This window comes from Neophocaena asiaeorientalis, unplaced genomic scaffold, assembly GCF_003031525.2.
Source record: "Neophocaena asiaeorientalis asiaeorientalis breed wild unplaced genomic scaffold, Neophocaena_asiaeorientalis_V1.1 scaffold33, whole genome shotgun sequence".
In the NCBI taxonomy this organism is placed as follows: domain Eukaryota; kingdom Metazoa; phylum Chordata; class Mammalia; order Artiodactyla; family Phocoenidae; genus Neophocaena; species Neophocaena asiaeorientalis.
In genome coordinates, this window is record NW_020171988.1 from 2,406,395 (window position 1) to 2,422,799 (window position 16,405).

The 16,405-nt window shown below is 40.3% G+C and overlaps 2 pseudogenes; one reads left to right on the forward strand and one right to left on the reverse strand.

Moving 5' to 3' along the window:
* The first annotated feature begins 10,017 nt into the window (after window positions 1–10,017).
* Window positions 10,018–10,810, forward strand: LOC112401510 (60S ribosomal protein L15 pseudogene; annotated as a pseudogene).
* Window positions 10,811–13,475: 2,665 nt separating this feature from the next.
* LOC112401550 (serine/threonine-protein kinase PAK 2 pseudogene) lies at window positions 13,476–15,045 on the reverse strand (annotated as a pseudogene).
* Window positions 15,046–16,405: the final 1,360 nt, after the last annotated feature.

Sequence of the window (16,405 nt, forward strand, 5' to 3'; positions counted from 1 at the left end):
TTGTAGAATGAGTTTGGGAGTGTTCCTCCCTCTGCTATATTTTGGAAGAGTTTGAGCAGGATAGGTGTTAGTTCTTTTGTAAATGTTTGGTAGAATTCGCCTGTGAAGCAATCTGGCACTGGGCTTTTGTTTATTGGAAGATTTTTAATCACCATCTCAATTTCAGTGCCTGTGATTTGTCTGTTTATATTTTCTGTTTCTTCCTGCTTCAGTCTTGGAAGGTTGTGCTTTTCTAAGAATTTGTCCATTTCTTCCAGATTGTCCATTTTATTGGCATATAGTTGTTTGTAGTAATCTCTTATGATCCTTTTTATTTCTGCATTGTCAGCTGTTACTTCTCCTTTTTCTTTCTAATTCTATTGATTTGAGTCTTCTCCCTTTTTTTCTTGATGAGTCTGGCTAATGGTGTATCAATTTTGTTTACCTTCTCAAAGAAGCAGCTTTTAGTTTTATTTATCTTTGCTATTGTTTCTTTCATTTCTTTTTCATTTATTTCTGATCTGATCTTTATGATTTCTTTCCTTCTGATAACTTTGGGTTTTTTTGTCCTTTCTCTAATTGCTTTAGGTGTAAGGTTAGGTTGTTTATTTGAGATGTTTCTTGTTTCTTGAGGTTGGATTTTACTGCTATGAACTTCACTCTTAGAACTGCTTTTGCTGCATCCCATAGGTTTTGAGTTGTCCTGTTTTCATTGTCATTTGTTTCTATGTATTTTTTGATTTCCTCTTTGATTTCTTCAGTGATCTCTTGGTTATTTAGTAGTGTATTGTTTAGCCTCCATGTGTTTGTATTTTTTACAGACTTTTTCCTTTAACTGATATCTAGTCTCATAGTGTTGTTGTCAGAAGAGATACTTGATACAATTTCAATTCTTAAATTTACCAAGGCTTGATTTGTGACCCAAGATATGATCTATCTTGGCCAATGTTCCATGAGCACCTGAGAAGTGTATTCTGTTGTTTTCCGATGGAATGTCTTATAAATATCAATTGAGTCCATCTTGTTTAATGTATCATTTAAAGCTTGTGTTTCCTTATTTATTTTCATTTTGGATTATCTGTCCATTGGTGCAAGTGGGGTGTTAAAGTCCTCTACTATAATTGTATTACTGTCGATTTCCCCTTTTATGGCTGTTAGCCTTTGCCTTATATATTGAGGTACTCCTATGTTGGGTGCATAAATATTCACGATTGTTATATCTTCTTCTTGGATTGATCCCTTGATCATTATGTAGTGTCCTTCTTTGTCTCTTGTAATAGTCTTTATTTTAAAGTGTATTTTGTCTGATATGAGAATTGCTACTCTAGCTTTCTTTTGATTTCCATTTGCATGGAATATCTTTTTCCATCCCCTCAACTTCTGTCTGTATGTGTCCCTAAGTCTGAAGTGGGTCTCTTTTAGACAGCATATATACCGGTCTTGTTTTTGTATTCATTCAGCCAGTCTACGTCTTTTGATTGGATCATCTAACCCATATACATTTAAGGTAGTTATCAATATGTATATTCCTATTACCACTTTCTTAATTGTTTTGGGTTTGTTATTGTAGGTCTTTTCCTTCTTTTGTGTTTCCTGCCTAGAGCAGTTCCTTTAGCAGTTGTTGTAAAGCTGGTTTGGTGGCGTTGAATTCTTCTAGCGTTTCCTTGTCTGTAAATGTTTTAATTTCTCTGTCAAATCTGAATGAGAGCCTTGCTGTGTAGAGTAACTTAACTGTAGTTTTTTCCCTTTCATCACTTTAAATATGTCCTGCTACGCCCTTCTGGCTTGCAGAGTTTCTGCTGAAAGATCAGCTGTTAACTTTATGGGGATTCCCTTGTATGCTATTGGTTGTTTTTCACTTGCTGCTTTTAATATTTTTTCTTTGTATTTAATTTTTGATAGTTTGATTAATATGTGTCTTGGCATGTTTCTCCATGGATTTATCCTGTATGGGACTCTCTGCACTTCGTGAACTTGGCTGACTATTTCCTTTCCCATATTAGGGAAGTTTTCAACTATAGTCTCTTCAAATATTTTCTCAGTCCCTTTCTTTTTCTCTTCTTCTTCTTGGACCCCTATAATTCGAATGTTGGTATATTACTGTTGTTTCAGAGGTCTCTGAAGCTGTCCTCAATCTTTTACATTCTTTATTCTTTTTTCTGCTCTGCAGTAGTTATTTCCACTATTTTATCTTCCAGGTCACTTATGTGTACTTCTGCCTCAGTTATTCTGCTATTGATTCCTTCTAGAGAATTTTTAATTTCATTATTGTGTTGTTCATCATTGTTTGTTTGCTATTTAGTTCTTCTAGGTCCTTGTTCAATGTTGCTTTTATTTTCTGCATTCTATTTCCAAGGTTTTGAATCATGTTCACTATTAGTAGTCTGAATTCTGTTCCAGGTAGACTGCCTATTTCCTCTTTATTTGTTTGTTCTGGTGGGTTTTTACCTTGCTCCTTCATCTGCTGTGTGCTTCTCTGTCTTCTCATTTTGCCTTACTTACTCTGTTTGGGGTCTCCTTTTCACAGGCTGCAGGTTTGTAGTTCCCATTGTTTTTGGTGATTGCCTCTAGTGGGTAAAGTTCATTCAGTCGGTTGTGTAGGCTTCCTGGTGGAGGGGACTGGTGCCTGTGTTCTGGCTGATGAGGCTGGATCTTCTCTTTCTGGTAGACAGGACCATGTCTGGTGGTGTGTTTTGGGGTATCTGTGACCTTATTTTGATTTTAGGCAGTCTCTGTACTAATGGGTCGGGTTTTATTCCTATCTTGCTAGTTGTTTGGCATACGGTGTCCAGCACTGTAGCTTGCTGCTCGTTGAGTGGAGCTGGGTCTTAGCATTGAGATGCAGATCTCTGGGAGAGCTTTCGTCTTTTGATATTATGTGGAGCTGGGAGGTCTCTGGTGGACCAATGTCCTGAACTCGGCTCTCCAACATCAGAGGCACAGACCTGACACCTGGCCGGAGCACCAAGACCCTGTCTGCCATGTGGCTCAGAAGAAAAGGGAGAAAGAAAGAAAGAAAAATCAATAAATTAATTAAATAAAGTTATTAAAAAGTTTTCAACTATAGTCTCTTCAAATATTTTCTCAGTCCCTTTCTTTTTCTCTTCTTCTTCTTGGACCCCTATAATTCGAATGTTGGTATATTACTGTTGTTTCAGAGGTCTCTGAAGCTGTCCTCAATCTTTTACATTCTTTATTCTTTTTTCTGCTCTGCAGTAGTTATTTCCACTATTTTATCTTCCAGGTCACTTATGTGTACTTCTGCCTCAGTTATTCTGCTATTGATTCCTTCTAGAGAATTTTTAATTTCATTATTGTGTTGTTCATCATTGTTTGTTTGCTATTTAGTTCTTCTAGGTCCTTGTTCAATGTTGCTTTTATTTTCTGCATTCTATTTCCAAGGTTTTGAATCATGTTCACTATTAGTAGTCTGAATTCTGTTCCAGGTAGACTGCCTATTTCCTCTTTATTTGTTTGTTCTGGTGGGTTTTTACCTTGCTCCTTCATCTGCTGTGTGCTTCTCTGTCTTCTCATTTTGCCTTACTTACTCTGTTTGGGGTCTCCTTTTCACAGGCTGCAGGTTTGTAGTTCCCATTGTTTTTGGTGATTGCCTCTAGTGGGTAAAGTTCATTCAGTCGGTTGTGTAGGCTTCCTGGTGGAGGGGACTGGTGCCTGTGTTCTGGCTGATGAGGCTGGATCTTCTCTTTCTGGTAGACAGGACCATGTCTGGTGGTGTGTTTTGGGGTATCTGTGACCTTATTTTGATTTTAGGCAGTCTCTGTACTAATGGGTCGGGTTTTATTCCTATCTTGCTAGTTGTTTGGCATACGGTGTCCAGCACTGTAGCTTGCTGCTCGTTGAGTGGAGCTGGGTCTTAGCATTGAGATGCAGATCTCTGGGAGAGCTTTCGTCTTTTGATATTATGTGGAGCTGGGAGGTCTCTGGTGGACCAATGTCCTGAACTCGGCTCTCCAACATCAGAGGCACAGACCTGACACCTGGCCGGAGCACCAAGACCCTGTCTGCCATGTGGCTCAGAAGAAAAGGGAGAAAGAAAGAAAGAAAAATCAATAAATTAATTAAATAAAGTTATTAAAATTAAAAAAAGTAATAAAAAAAGGGGAAAAAAAAGAAAGAAAGAAGAGAGCAATGAAACCAAAAAACATATCCACCAATGCTAAGAAGCATTAAAAACCATTCTAAAAAACAAAACAAAAGAAAACAAAAAAGGAACAGAAAGAACCCTAGGGCAAATAGTAAAAGCAAAGCTATATAGACAAAATCACACAAAGAAGCAAATACATGCACACTCACCAAAAGAGAAAAAGGAAAAAAAAATCTATATAAAAAAAACGAGAGAGAGCAACCAAATCAATAAACAAATCTACCAATGGTAATAAACTCTAAATACTAAAGTAAGATAAACATAAAGCCAGAAAAAATTGGATGCAGAAAGCAAACCCCAAGTCTACAGTTGCTCCCAAAGTTCACTGCCTCAAGTTTGGGATGATTCGTTGTCTATTCAGGTATTCCAGAGATGCCGGGTACATCTCGTTGATTGTGGAGATTGAATCCTCTGCTTCTGTGGCTGCTGGGAGAAATTTCCCTTTCTCTTCTCTGTTTGCACAGCTCCTGGGGTTCAGCTTTGGATCTGGCCCTGCCTCTGAGTGTAGGTCTCCTGAGGGTGTCTGTTCTTCACCCAGACAGGACGGAGTTAAAGTAGCAGCTGATTAGGGGGCTCTGGCTCACTCAGGCCAGGGGGAGGGAGGGGTATGGAGTGTAGGGCGAGGCTGTGGCAGCAGAGGCCACTATGACGTTGCACCAGCTTGAGGCGGGCATTGTGTTCTCTTGGGGAAGTTGTCCCTGAATCATGGGACCCTGGCTGTGGCAGGCTGCACAGGCTCCCAGGAGGGGAGGTGATGGGCTGCACAGGCTCCCGAGAGGGGACAGTGACCTGTGCTTGCTCACAGGCTTCTTGGTGGCTGCAGCAGCAGCCTTAGTGTCTCATGCCCATCTCTGGTGTATGCAGTGATAGCCGCGGCTCATGCCTGTCTCTGGAGCTCGTTTAGGTGGTGCTCTGAATCCCCTCTCCTCGCGCACTCCGAAACAATGGTCTCTTGCCTCTTTGGCAGGTCCAGACTTTTCCCCGGACTCCCTCTCGGTTAGCTGTGGTGCACTAGCCCCCTTCAGGCTGTGTTCACACAGCCAACTCCAGTCCTCTCCCTGGGATCCGACCTTTGAAGCCCGAGCCTCAGCTCCCAGCCCCTGTCCGCCCCGGCGGGTGAGCAGACAAGCCTCTCGGGCTGGTGAGTGCCTGTCGGCACCGATCCTCTGTGTGGGAATGTCTCCACTTTGCCCTCCACACCCCTGTTGCTGCACTCTGCTCCATGGCTCAGAAGCTTCCCCACGGCCACCCTCCATCTCTGACAGTGAAGGGGCTTCCTAGTGTGTGGAAACCTTTCCTCCTTCACAGCTCCCTCCCAGAGGTGCAGGTCTGGTCCCTATCCTTTTGTCTCTGTTTATTCTTTTGCCCTACCTAGGTACGTGGGGAGTTTCTTGCCTTTTGGGAGGTCTGAGGTCTTCTGCCAGCATTCAGTAGGTGTTCTGCAGGAGTTGTTCTACATGTAGATGTATTTCTGATGTATTTGTGGGGAGGAATGTGATCTTCACGTCTTACTCCTCTGCCATCTTGAAGGTCTCTCCAAAGATTGTTTTTTTTTAAATTTTTAAAATTAATTAATTTATTTATGGCTGTGTTGCGTCTTCGTTTCTGTGCGAGGGCTTTCTCTAGTTGTGGCAAGCGGGGTCCACTCTTCATCACCATGTGTGGGCCTCTCACTATCGCTGTCTCTCTTTTTCTCTGTGGAGCACAGGCTCCAGACGCACAGACTCAGTAATTGTGGCTCACGGGCCCAGTTGCTCCGCGGCATGTGGGATCCTTCCAGACCAGGGCTCGAACTCGTGTCCCCTGAATTGGCAGGCAGATTCTCAACCACTGTGCCACCAGGGAAGCCCCAAAGAATGGTTTTTAAAATGTGGTTCCTTGGATCAGCTCAGCAGGTAAATTCTCAAGTCCCACCCCAGACCTACTGAATCATAACCTCTGGAGGTGGGCTTCAGAAACTGGGTTTTGACAGGTCTTCTGGGTGATTCTGATGCAATGCTCAAGTCTGAGAGCCCCGCCATAGAACATTAGTGATGGCATCTTTCCATTTTCTTGTTGAATGGTCCACAGAGGAAGAACAGAAACCTTGGACACTGGTATACAAAGCACTGTTGGTCAAATTAAATGGAGTTAAAGAGGTTTATGGTTGAAGATGGAGAAACTCTGCCCAGGTCCCCTTTTCTATCCCTCCCTCTTAGTTCAGGCATTTCAGAAAAGCAAGGTCGCCATTAGACTCATCATACCTTAAGAGCTCATACAGCTTGCCTTGTGAGCACCAAAGCAGGCTTAACCAAGTCCTCTACATGCCAAACGTAGGCTCTTGAGGCCTTGGATGGATTCTATTTGGGGTGCCTAATACCTCTCCTGTGCCCTTGCACATGCTGTCATTCTGCCTGGAACCCCCTTTCTCCTCTTGCTCACTTACAAATTTCTCCTCATCCTTTGAGTCCCAACTCCAACGTCATCTGCTCTGTGAAGCCTTCAACCAAGTGCACAGAGGTGCTCCCCATTGTGCTCCTCAGGACCTTGTGTAGATTTCAATATTATTTTGCTCACCCCATGATAATGCAGCATATCCATGTCTTTCTTTCCATGAGAGCTCTAAGTACTCTGAGGAAAAGAAATATTTCATTAATCTGTTATTTCTAGTGCCTGACATATTGTCTGGCAAGCAGTAGACACCCGATAAAAAGTTGCAAGAGTATTGCAATGTTTTATTCCTCCCTTCTCTCTCTCTCTGAATTATTATAATTCTGCTGAATATTTGCAAGTTGCTGACCTCAAGACCCTCTGGCCCATAATGTATTGTGTGTATTTTTTAATAACAATGACATTCTCTTATGTGACTATAATACAATGATGGAAATTTAACATTGATACAGAATAATTATATAATATTCAGCCCATATTAAAATTTTACCTATTGTCTTAATGTCTTTTATAACATTTTTTCCCAAGTCAAGATCATGCACTGCCTTGAGCTGTCATGTCTTGTTAGAGTGTTTGTCTCAGTTCTTCAGTCTTTCTTTGTTTTTCATGAAATTCATATTTTTGAGGAGCACCAGCCTGTTGTTTTTTAGACTGTCCCCAAGTTTTGGTTTATATGATTGTTTCCTCATTATTAGATTTAGGTCATGGATTTTGGGGAGGACTACCATATAAGTGATGTTGAGTTTTCTCATGCATAACATCAGGAGGTATACGGTGTTAGTTTATCCTATTATTGTTGATATTAATTTTGATCACTTGATTAAACTGTGTCCATCATTTCTCCATTGTACTTTTCTTGCCTTTTGTAATTTATAAGTAATTTTTGAGGATATACTTAGAAACTGTGTTAAAACCCTGTTTCCCAACACACTTTTACCCAATGGTGTTAAAATCTCTTGGTGATTCTTCCCTGAATCAATTGTTACTATGGTGGCTGCAAAGTAATTTAACTGAACGAATTAATCTTAAAAAAAAAGATCTTTCAGATAACTATTTGAGCAACATAGTTTGAGAGAAGTCTCTATACCCCAAACCCACTAGAATTATTTCTAATAGTAGATAGTAAAGAATCGGTATCCTGGGACTTCCCTGGTGGTCCAGTGGTTAAGACTCTGGGCTTCCACTGCAGGGGGCATGGTTTCAATCCCTGGTCAGAGAACTAAGATCCTGGATGCTGTGTAGTGTGGCCAAAACAATTTTTTTAATTAAAAAAAAAATCAGTATCCAATGTAATCCCTACCTATTTTACAATTCATTTAATAACTTCATTTTTTTCCCTCCACAATGAGCCCTATACATGTTTAAATTCAACCCCCCTTCTACAGCTTAAATTAGATTTAAACATCCTTATGAAATAGTATATGTAATGTAGATACTAAGTCAATCTACAGACCTTTTTCTCTTCATTGATATAGCACACATATGCACAGCTGTAAAATGTTTATAAACTTTTGACTTTCCCACTAGATTTCCATAAACAGCTCTACTGCTTTATTTACAATTAATTAAAAATACTTCTCATTTCTTTCTTTTTGTTTTAATATCTTTATTGGAGTATAATTGCTTTACAATGGTGTGTTAGTTTCTGCTTTATAACAAGGTGAATCAGCTATACATATACATATATCCCCATATCTCTTCCCTCTTGCATCTCCCTCCCTCCTACTCTCCCTATCCCACCCCTCTAGGTGGTCACAAAGCACCGAGCTGATCTCCCTGTGCTATGCGGCTGCTTCCTACTAGCTATCTGTTTTACATTTGGTAGTATATATAAGTCTATGCCACTCTCTCACTTCGTCCCAGCATACCCTTCCCCCTCCCCATGTCCTCAAGTCTATTCTGTAGTAGGTCTGCGAATTCTCATTTCTTATGACTAATTGCATTAATACTAATAATTAGTACATAATGGAATATGAAAATGTAGATACACTACTTGAAGGTTTTATATTTCATCTTACTTTATTACCTAAGAGTTTAAAAAATTGAAGTATGGTATCATTGTAATAATAGCAATTGTAATCATTATGCATGAATTTATTTTGGATCATTATTTCTGGCTCTTTCAAACTCTCACTCTCTTTTTTTTTCAGATATAATTTTTCTTGCAACAAGATGTGAATATTTTAATTTAAAATTAATAAATCACAATTCTGTATTGCTTTTAAGACTGATTATTCAAAAACGACACATTTCAGGATTAACCGAAGTACATTTCTATTATAATTTAGTTTATCCAAGTAGGTAAAGAATAAACCACACTGTAGCTCCTTAACCTAGGAGTCAGGTTTTAATGACAAAGTCCGTTGCCAGCAATGGACATGCAGGCAACCATCAAAGAAGTTGTAAATACAAATCCCAAACTGCTTCTATAAACTGAAAAGACCTTTGTTGAGTCACAGGCATAAAAATGGGGCATTGGCACTGCATTCAGTGAATATGGCCTATATGACTTATGTATGGAAGTACCTTCTAGAGTGGTCATGAGGATCACAGTCTTATATCATGTAGTTGGTTTTCTATTTCATTGGTAGCATCTTCTTTATCATAATCCATCCAGACAACTATTTACAAAGAATGTTCAAATATGGAACTCAAGAGACACTGTAGCTTTCCACCAGGAATAAACCAGCTTATTTCTGTAAAGTAATTTAGTACTAGCTGTAGAAGGCCAATATAATTCAGAGAAAAATGAAATCAAGAATCAAATTGAAAACAGAGACCATTAAGTGCTCTAGATACAAGTTTCACTAATTATCTTATTTTTGTGAAAACCTTCCTGCCTTACCAATTTAAAAAAACCAAAAAACCCACCAGCCATTTCTGTCCTTATACCTGTATCTTAACACAGATATGATGGGAATGATAGGAAATAAAACTCTATTAAGTTCTCCTAATGCACTCCAAAACATCAAAATTATTTTTATTCATGATTTGTACTATTGAAGGATGGCAAGTCAATTAGGAGCCAATGGTGGGAATAAAAAGCCAGAACCAAAGCACAGGTTTTTCTCTTTCATGTGGCTCTTGGCATGTCAGAAGGGGCAGTACTGCCTCCAAAAGTCAAACAATTAAAATGATGAGAGAAGAGGAGAGGAGGGGAAGGGAGAAAAGAGGGCACCCTAATAATTAATCCTACAGGTCACAGACCTTTTTAAAATCTTTAAAACGTAAAATGTATTGCTATCAACAAGCACGTTGCATTATTCTTTCTTTCTCCAGCTTTTTTTACATGAATATTATTTATTTATTTGAAAAAAATCTAAAGTAACATCTCAAATGACCCATGAATTTACCAAGAAGTACTTTGTCACTTAAGTTCTCACAGACAGTAAAAATGTTGGTAACGGAGGAGAAAGGGTCCTTCCTTTCCGTTTGGCTGCAGCCATCAGGTGAGCCGAGATGGGCGCTTACAAGTACATCCAGGAGCTGTGGAGGAAGAAGCAGTCAGACGTGATGCGCTTTCTGCTCAGGGTGCGCTGCTGGCAGTACCGCCAGCTCTCGGCGCTGCACCGGGCTCCGCGCCCCACCCGGCCCGACAAGGCGCGCAGGCTGGGCTACAAGGCCAAGCAAGTTTATGTGATATATCGGGTTCGCGTGCGCCGCGGTGGCCGCAAACGCCCGGTCCCGAAGGGCGCCACCTACTGCAAGCCTGTCCATCATGGCGTCAAACAGCTCAAACTTGCCCGGAGCCTTCAGTCTGTTGCCGAGGAGCGAGCGGGACGCCGCTGTGGGGCCCTGAGGGTCCTGAATTCTTACTGGGTGGGTGAAGATTCTACGTACAAATTTTTTGAGGTTATGCTCATTGATCCCTTCCATAAGGCTATCAGAAGAAACCCTGACACCCAGTGGATCACCAAACGAGTTCACAAGCACAGGGAGATGCGGGGGCTGACGTCTGCAGGCAGGAAGAGCCGCGGCCTCGGCAAGGGCCCCAAGTTCCACCACACGATCGGTGGTTCTCGCCGCGCAGCCAGGAGAAGGCGCAATACTCTGCAGCTCCACCGCTACCGCTAATATAAGTAATGTTTGTAAAATTCTTACCTAATAAACAGTTTAGGACATCCACATCTGCTTAAAAGTGTTTTTTAATCTGTCTGTTAAAACTAGTTGTCTGCAGATTGCTTCATTGAATGCATAGTCAAATTCTGAAAGTTAAAGTGCAATAATGTTTGAAGATTTTAAGTGATGGTGTATCTTGTTTCTAATAAGGGAAATGCCTTTGTTTTTGCTTTATTAGGCAGTTGATATGTCCGTGTGTAAAATGCTGTCTGGTAACAATAGGTGTAAAATTCTGTAAAAGAGGAGCACAGAAACTAGCTGTATAGATTTATTGGTGCATGTGATGAAACCTACAGCTTTATTGGGGTGAGGCAATGCTCTGCTTGTTTACTCTAAAGTGGCTGTTTTATGGAGTTTGGCAAGGACAAACTTTAAACTGGGTTTTCCTTGGAAATGTGAAGGATGTCATGATCGTTTATCATGATCATTATGCCGAAAAATAAAGTTGACTAGGGCCCACGTTTTTAGACTTAATCTGCTATTCCATATATGTAACTGCTGCTTCCAAAAGGCAGAAAGTAAAGGAATACCACGATTTTTTAAGATAATTGAATAAACCTGTTGCAAGATGTTTCTCTTACAAATTGAAACAAATCCTGGTTAGCCTAAATTAAATTGCCTTGGTCTCCATGGTACCACTGAAGTTCACATAAAAGGTGGGAGCTCCTGGTTCAATCCCGTGGCTCTGATCAGTAGAACACTTAACTTCATGCAAAATAGTCATGGTATTTACACTAGTGTATATTGAAATTGATGGAAATTGAACATTAGGTAAATGAGAAGGGAGTTTTTAACCCTAAGGCTTGTAAGCTAGTGATGCTAGGATTGGGAAATTGGTGTTCATCAGGTCCCTTTCAAGTGTGGGAGGATAGAAGGGACTTGGATCAAAAATTTAAATGTTTTATTTGTAGTATTAGTTTGTGACCCATTATGAAATCTAAGCCACCTTGGGGAAAATAGGGTTGGTTTTATTTAAAAGTAACATTGCTAAGTCTAATCAGTGTTATCTTGGCTCATCACTTTATCCATTCCCATAAGGCTACTAAGAAGAGGCGTGTAGTTGGGGTCAATACCAGTTCAATTGGTTTCCGATCTTATGTGTGGTCTACAGTTATTTTCTCATCCCTGCTCAAACTACCCCCAAGAGCCTCACCATTCCACAAACGTGCCAGGCCACCCACCGGTTGTGGTCGGGCGTACCACCATATTCTGCTGGCATCATGACTTCCCCTAGACTGAGCTTCTGTTTCCCAGGGTGGAGTTGAGTGCATAGGAAATATGGAAGAGGAGTTGCCCCAGTTCTTGGTTTGCTATCTTAATAGGTAGTTTAATTTTGAAATCTAATTGCTGGATTTCTGGCAAACCAATTTTCCTTGTATTTTCTTCAAGGGTCTTTTAAAAGGCCCACTTAAATGATTTCCAGAAAACATGTAGCAGGCTCAAAAAACCTTTTGGGACCCAAATTCCTTCCCACTCAGAAAATCTTAAACCATATTACTTTGTGTGTAGAGGTGGTTCAACTATATATAATGATAGACTAAATGTCTATTAAACTAAAAAAATAATGTTGCTAATGGGTTGGGAACAATGTTTATAACAAATCTCTACAGTTTACTGGTCAGAAACTGCATCTCTAAGGAACTGACATTTCTCTTTCATGAATGTAATCTTATCTAATTATTTTAGAGCTCACCAAGGTTCAAGCCTCTCACTTTGTCTCTGCTAGTTTCAAATATTTTTTACCTTTAAATGGAAAAAAAACGTTAACTTTTAAATTCTGAAAATTCAATGGTTATTATATTATTTACCATGGGAAGGGGGTGAGGAGTAGGGTGAGAAAGGGTTAATTAAAAAACAAACAAACTAGCTAAAATTACAACATATACAGAAACTTACTTCCAAAATGAAGGGGAAAAAGCAGGGAAGGGGAAAGTAGCGGCACAAAGTCCTGAAGCCAAATCTGAAGAGGACATAGAAAAAAAAACGAAACTGTTAGAAAATATAGTCAATGGGACTCTTTTACTGTTTCAATTATTTAGTTATAAATATAGATTATTAGTCTTCTCTCTATACATGTAACAAATGCCAAACAGCTCACTATTATGAAATTATAAAAATTGACCCTTTCACATTTGTTAGAAAGGGTAAAAATCACATACTTTTCTTCCCTTCCTTCAGTTCAAATTCTGAACTGAAATGTTACATGTAACAATAGCTGGTTCTAACTTCTATACAAAGTTAAACCATATTGAACTCCTTTGCCAATATAAGGAGCTATGTCATTTCTATCACACTTGCCTCCAATTTAGGCATAAGAAACATTTCTCAAAGCAACTCAAAAGGAGCAAGTCAGGGGAAAGAAAGTTACGAAGAAGAGAGAAGAGAAGACTAGCAGATAAAACACATACTCTGAAAAACTCAGATCTGCCATTCAAGTACTGAAAATACCCCAAAAGGGACAATGAATGGGATCTATTACAATAAAGTCAGCAAAATAAAGTGCAAATCTCAAGCATGATAAATGGCCCTGATGGGCTTTCTGCTGAAGGGCATAAGGCTATGATTCAGTCCACAATTCCTTTTGGACCCTAAAGAAGGGATTCAATAGAAAGTTGTCGCTCTGTTTTGCAATTTTTTCTTGCCTGTCTTCAGGAAACAGTAGCTTGTTTCTTCCCTCCATGTTATGCAGACCATTTCTTTAAACCCCAAAAGAATAATAATTTTCATATAGTAAAAGACTTTTAGAAAATGGAAAAAGGAATATGAGGCCACAGCAATGATGTTAATGGTTACTCTTCAATGCTTTTTTAGCTGCCATGATCAGTGGTGTCAAGCTGGATAATGGTTTGGCCAGTTTCAGGAAGGGATGTTGTAACAGTTCTCTGGCTGAACTCCTTTTCCACATCCATCTCCAAACATTGATTTAAGAAATCCCGAAATATTGGGGAAAGTTTCTCTGGGTTTTGAAGTTCTGGGGTTCCATTAGTTACTATCAGGTACAAGGCCCTCAAAGGATTTTCACTGAAGTATGGAGGCTCTCCTTCTACCATCTCAATGACCATAATACCCAGAGACCAGATGTCTACTTTAGGGCCATAAGCTTTCCATGTAACCACCTCTGGTGCCATACAGCATGGCGTTCCAACCATAGTACTTCGCTTGCTCTACTCAGGAGTGATCTGGGCACAGAAGCCAAAGTCAGTAAGTTTAACAGATCCATCCATGCCCAAAGGCACATTGTCACTTTTGATGTCTCTATGGATCACTTGATTAGCATGTAAAAACTCCAATGCCTGTGAACACTCTCTGCATACAGCAGCAATCTGTGCTGCATCCATGCTGGTCTCTGTTACAACATCAGTAAGTGATCCCCCAGCGAGGTACTCCGTTACCACAAACAATTCATCTCCCACCAGGTAACTGTCTAAGAAGTTAACTATATTGAGATTGTTTAATTCTTTCATCACCAGAATCTCATTAATGATCAATTCCTTCTTTGGCTGTTTCTGTAAATTAATCTGCTTAATAGCAACCTCTTGTCCCAATGCCACATCAGTAGCAGTGAAAATTGTGCCAGAAACCCCTTGCCCAATTTTTTCATATCTTGTATACTTTTTCTTAGGGTCACCTATGCTTACAATAGTTCTTAATTGCTCCATAATCTCTTCATCTGTCATTTTGACCTTCTTTGTCTGTTCGTCTGAAGTCTTGGCACCACTGTCAACATTAGAATCACCAACTGGCGCAGGAATAGGATCAGTTACAGACTGTGTATAAATTGATTTTGTATGATCTGGTCATGGGGCAATAACAGGAGGAGGAGTCTCTTCATCATCATCATCATCTCCTGTTACTACTGCTGTTTCCGAACGCTTGGTATTCAGTGCTGGTGTTCCAGATGGGAAGCCATCTTTCTCAAGAGGAGTAAAGCTCAGATATTTCTGCTTCGCTGTGTTGGAGTCATAGAACTTTAAGACATCCAGCACAGCCCAAGGATTCTTCTTTTGCTCTAGTTTTGTGATATTGGAGGTCTATCGAGCCCACTGTTCTGGCATGCCAGTGACTTCTCCAGTAACAGCATCAAAACCAACATGGATGGTGTGCTCAAAATCATAGGGAGGAGAAATTTCTGGCCTTTCCTTCTCTTTCTTCTTACTTCATTTCTTTGTGCTTGAGAATATAGAGACGATTTTATTCCTGGGGTTCTTTTCCCTCTGGAACAGAGGTCAAAGGTTTCAAACAGTGATTAGCTGACACAGGGTCTTTGCCTCCAGTGCTAAAACTGGTACTGCTCATTTGCACGGGGTGGGGGGTCCTGGAGGCTTGTCTTCCAGTTCTCCATTATCAGACATGATTCAGAATTATGATATGGCCCCAGGCGAGGAAAGGTCCCTGCCCCAGCGAGGAGCCTCCGGCCGAGCTCCCTGTGGACTCAGGAGCCGCCCCCAAACTCTCACTCACTTTACCCTCACACTGTCCTTAATCCATTAGAACCATGTATTCTTTAAGATTCACACTTTCATTTATTTGCCATTAGATGAAAGTGTGTTGGGGAATGACAAACTTATTCTTAAAAGTATCTTCTTTCAAATTACTTGCAAGCCTCCTTAAGGAGACATTAATGGGAGGTTGATGTAGAAACTGAGGAACAGAGAATCCAATTATATCACATCATTTATTGGAAAGTCGCTGGATTAATGCCCTGGGGAAGGTTTGTAATATAGTGGGCAATATCGTAGGTGTCCCAAATCAGTGCCAAGCTCTCTATCATCACATCAACCTTGAGAGCTGAACTGCCTTGCTCAAGTACATGGAGCCAAAGGTCAAGGTGAAACCAGAATCAAGGCTTCCTTTGGAGTCAAGACTTCTCCCAGTATTTTCTGTTGCTGTAAAATAATATAACAGATGTGGTTATCTCACACCCTGAGTCACTGCCAAGGAGAAAATGAAGCATGCGCAGTAGAAACATGTCTTAGGGAAGCAAGGTGGCTACACTTACACCTTCTGCAGAGAGGACTCAGCTGTTGGGTGGCTGCTATTTCTGGGCATTGTGATATCATTTCTACACAATATTCTGCTTAAAGTGCCTGAGACCGCGAAGTGATTTAGACACTGTGAGATTCTTGCTTAAGCTCTTTGATGAGTTTAAAGAGGGCTTGAGCTCACATTTTTACCCCAAGGCAAATTGCTCACATGTCTTCATTTTACACGAAGCAGACTCTGGGGAGCTGAGTGACAGTCTGGCCTTGGAGATTTTCATTGAAGGGTTTGAAGCACATGTTTGAAGTACAGCCATGCGATGGACCTGGAATCAGGTTACCTGGGACAGAACTTGACTGTGCATGACTGTGTAGACCTGGGACGCTGCTTAAACCTTTCTGGGACCTTTTCATTTCCATCAACAAAATGAACAGAGTAAGGCCTGCTTAGCTGGCTTTTCCTATATTTGAGGCGAGGAACATGGAGATTAACACAGTTACTTACAAAGTAGCAATCAACTGAAAGTGAAAACGGAACCAATCAAATAAAAAATATAAAGTACAATATACACAACAAAATAACTGCTTTATTAATACACAGTGCAAAGTATTAGTGTTCCTCTATCTCCACAGATTCTGAGTTTCAAATTAGGGGGAATATGTTTTCACTTTTACATAGTGAATTTCTAAGAAGACTTATTTAACAAGCACTTAAAGAGTGCTTTTAAGTTGC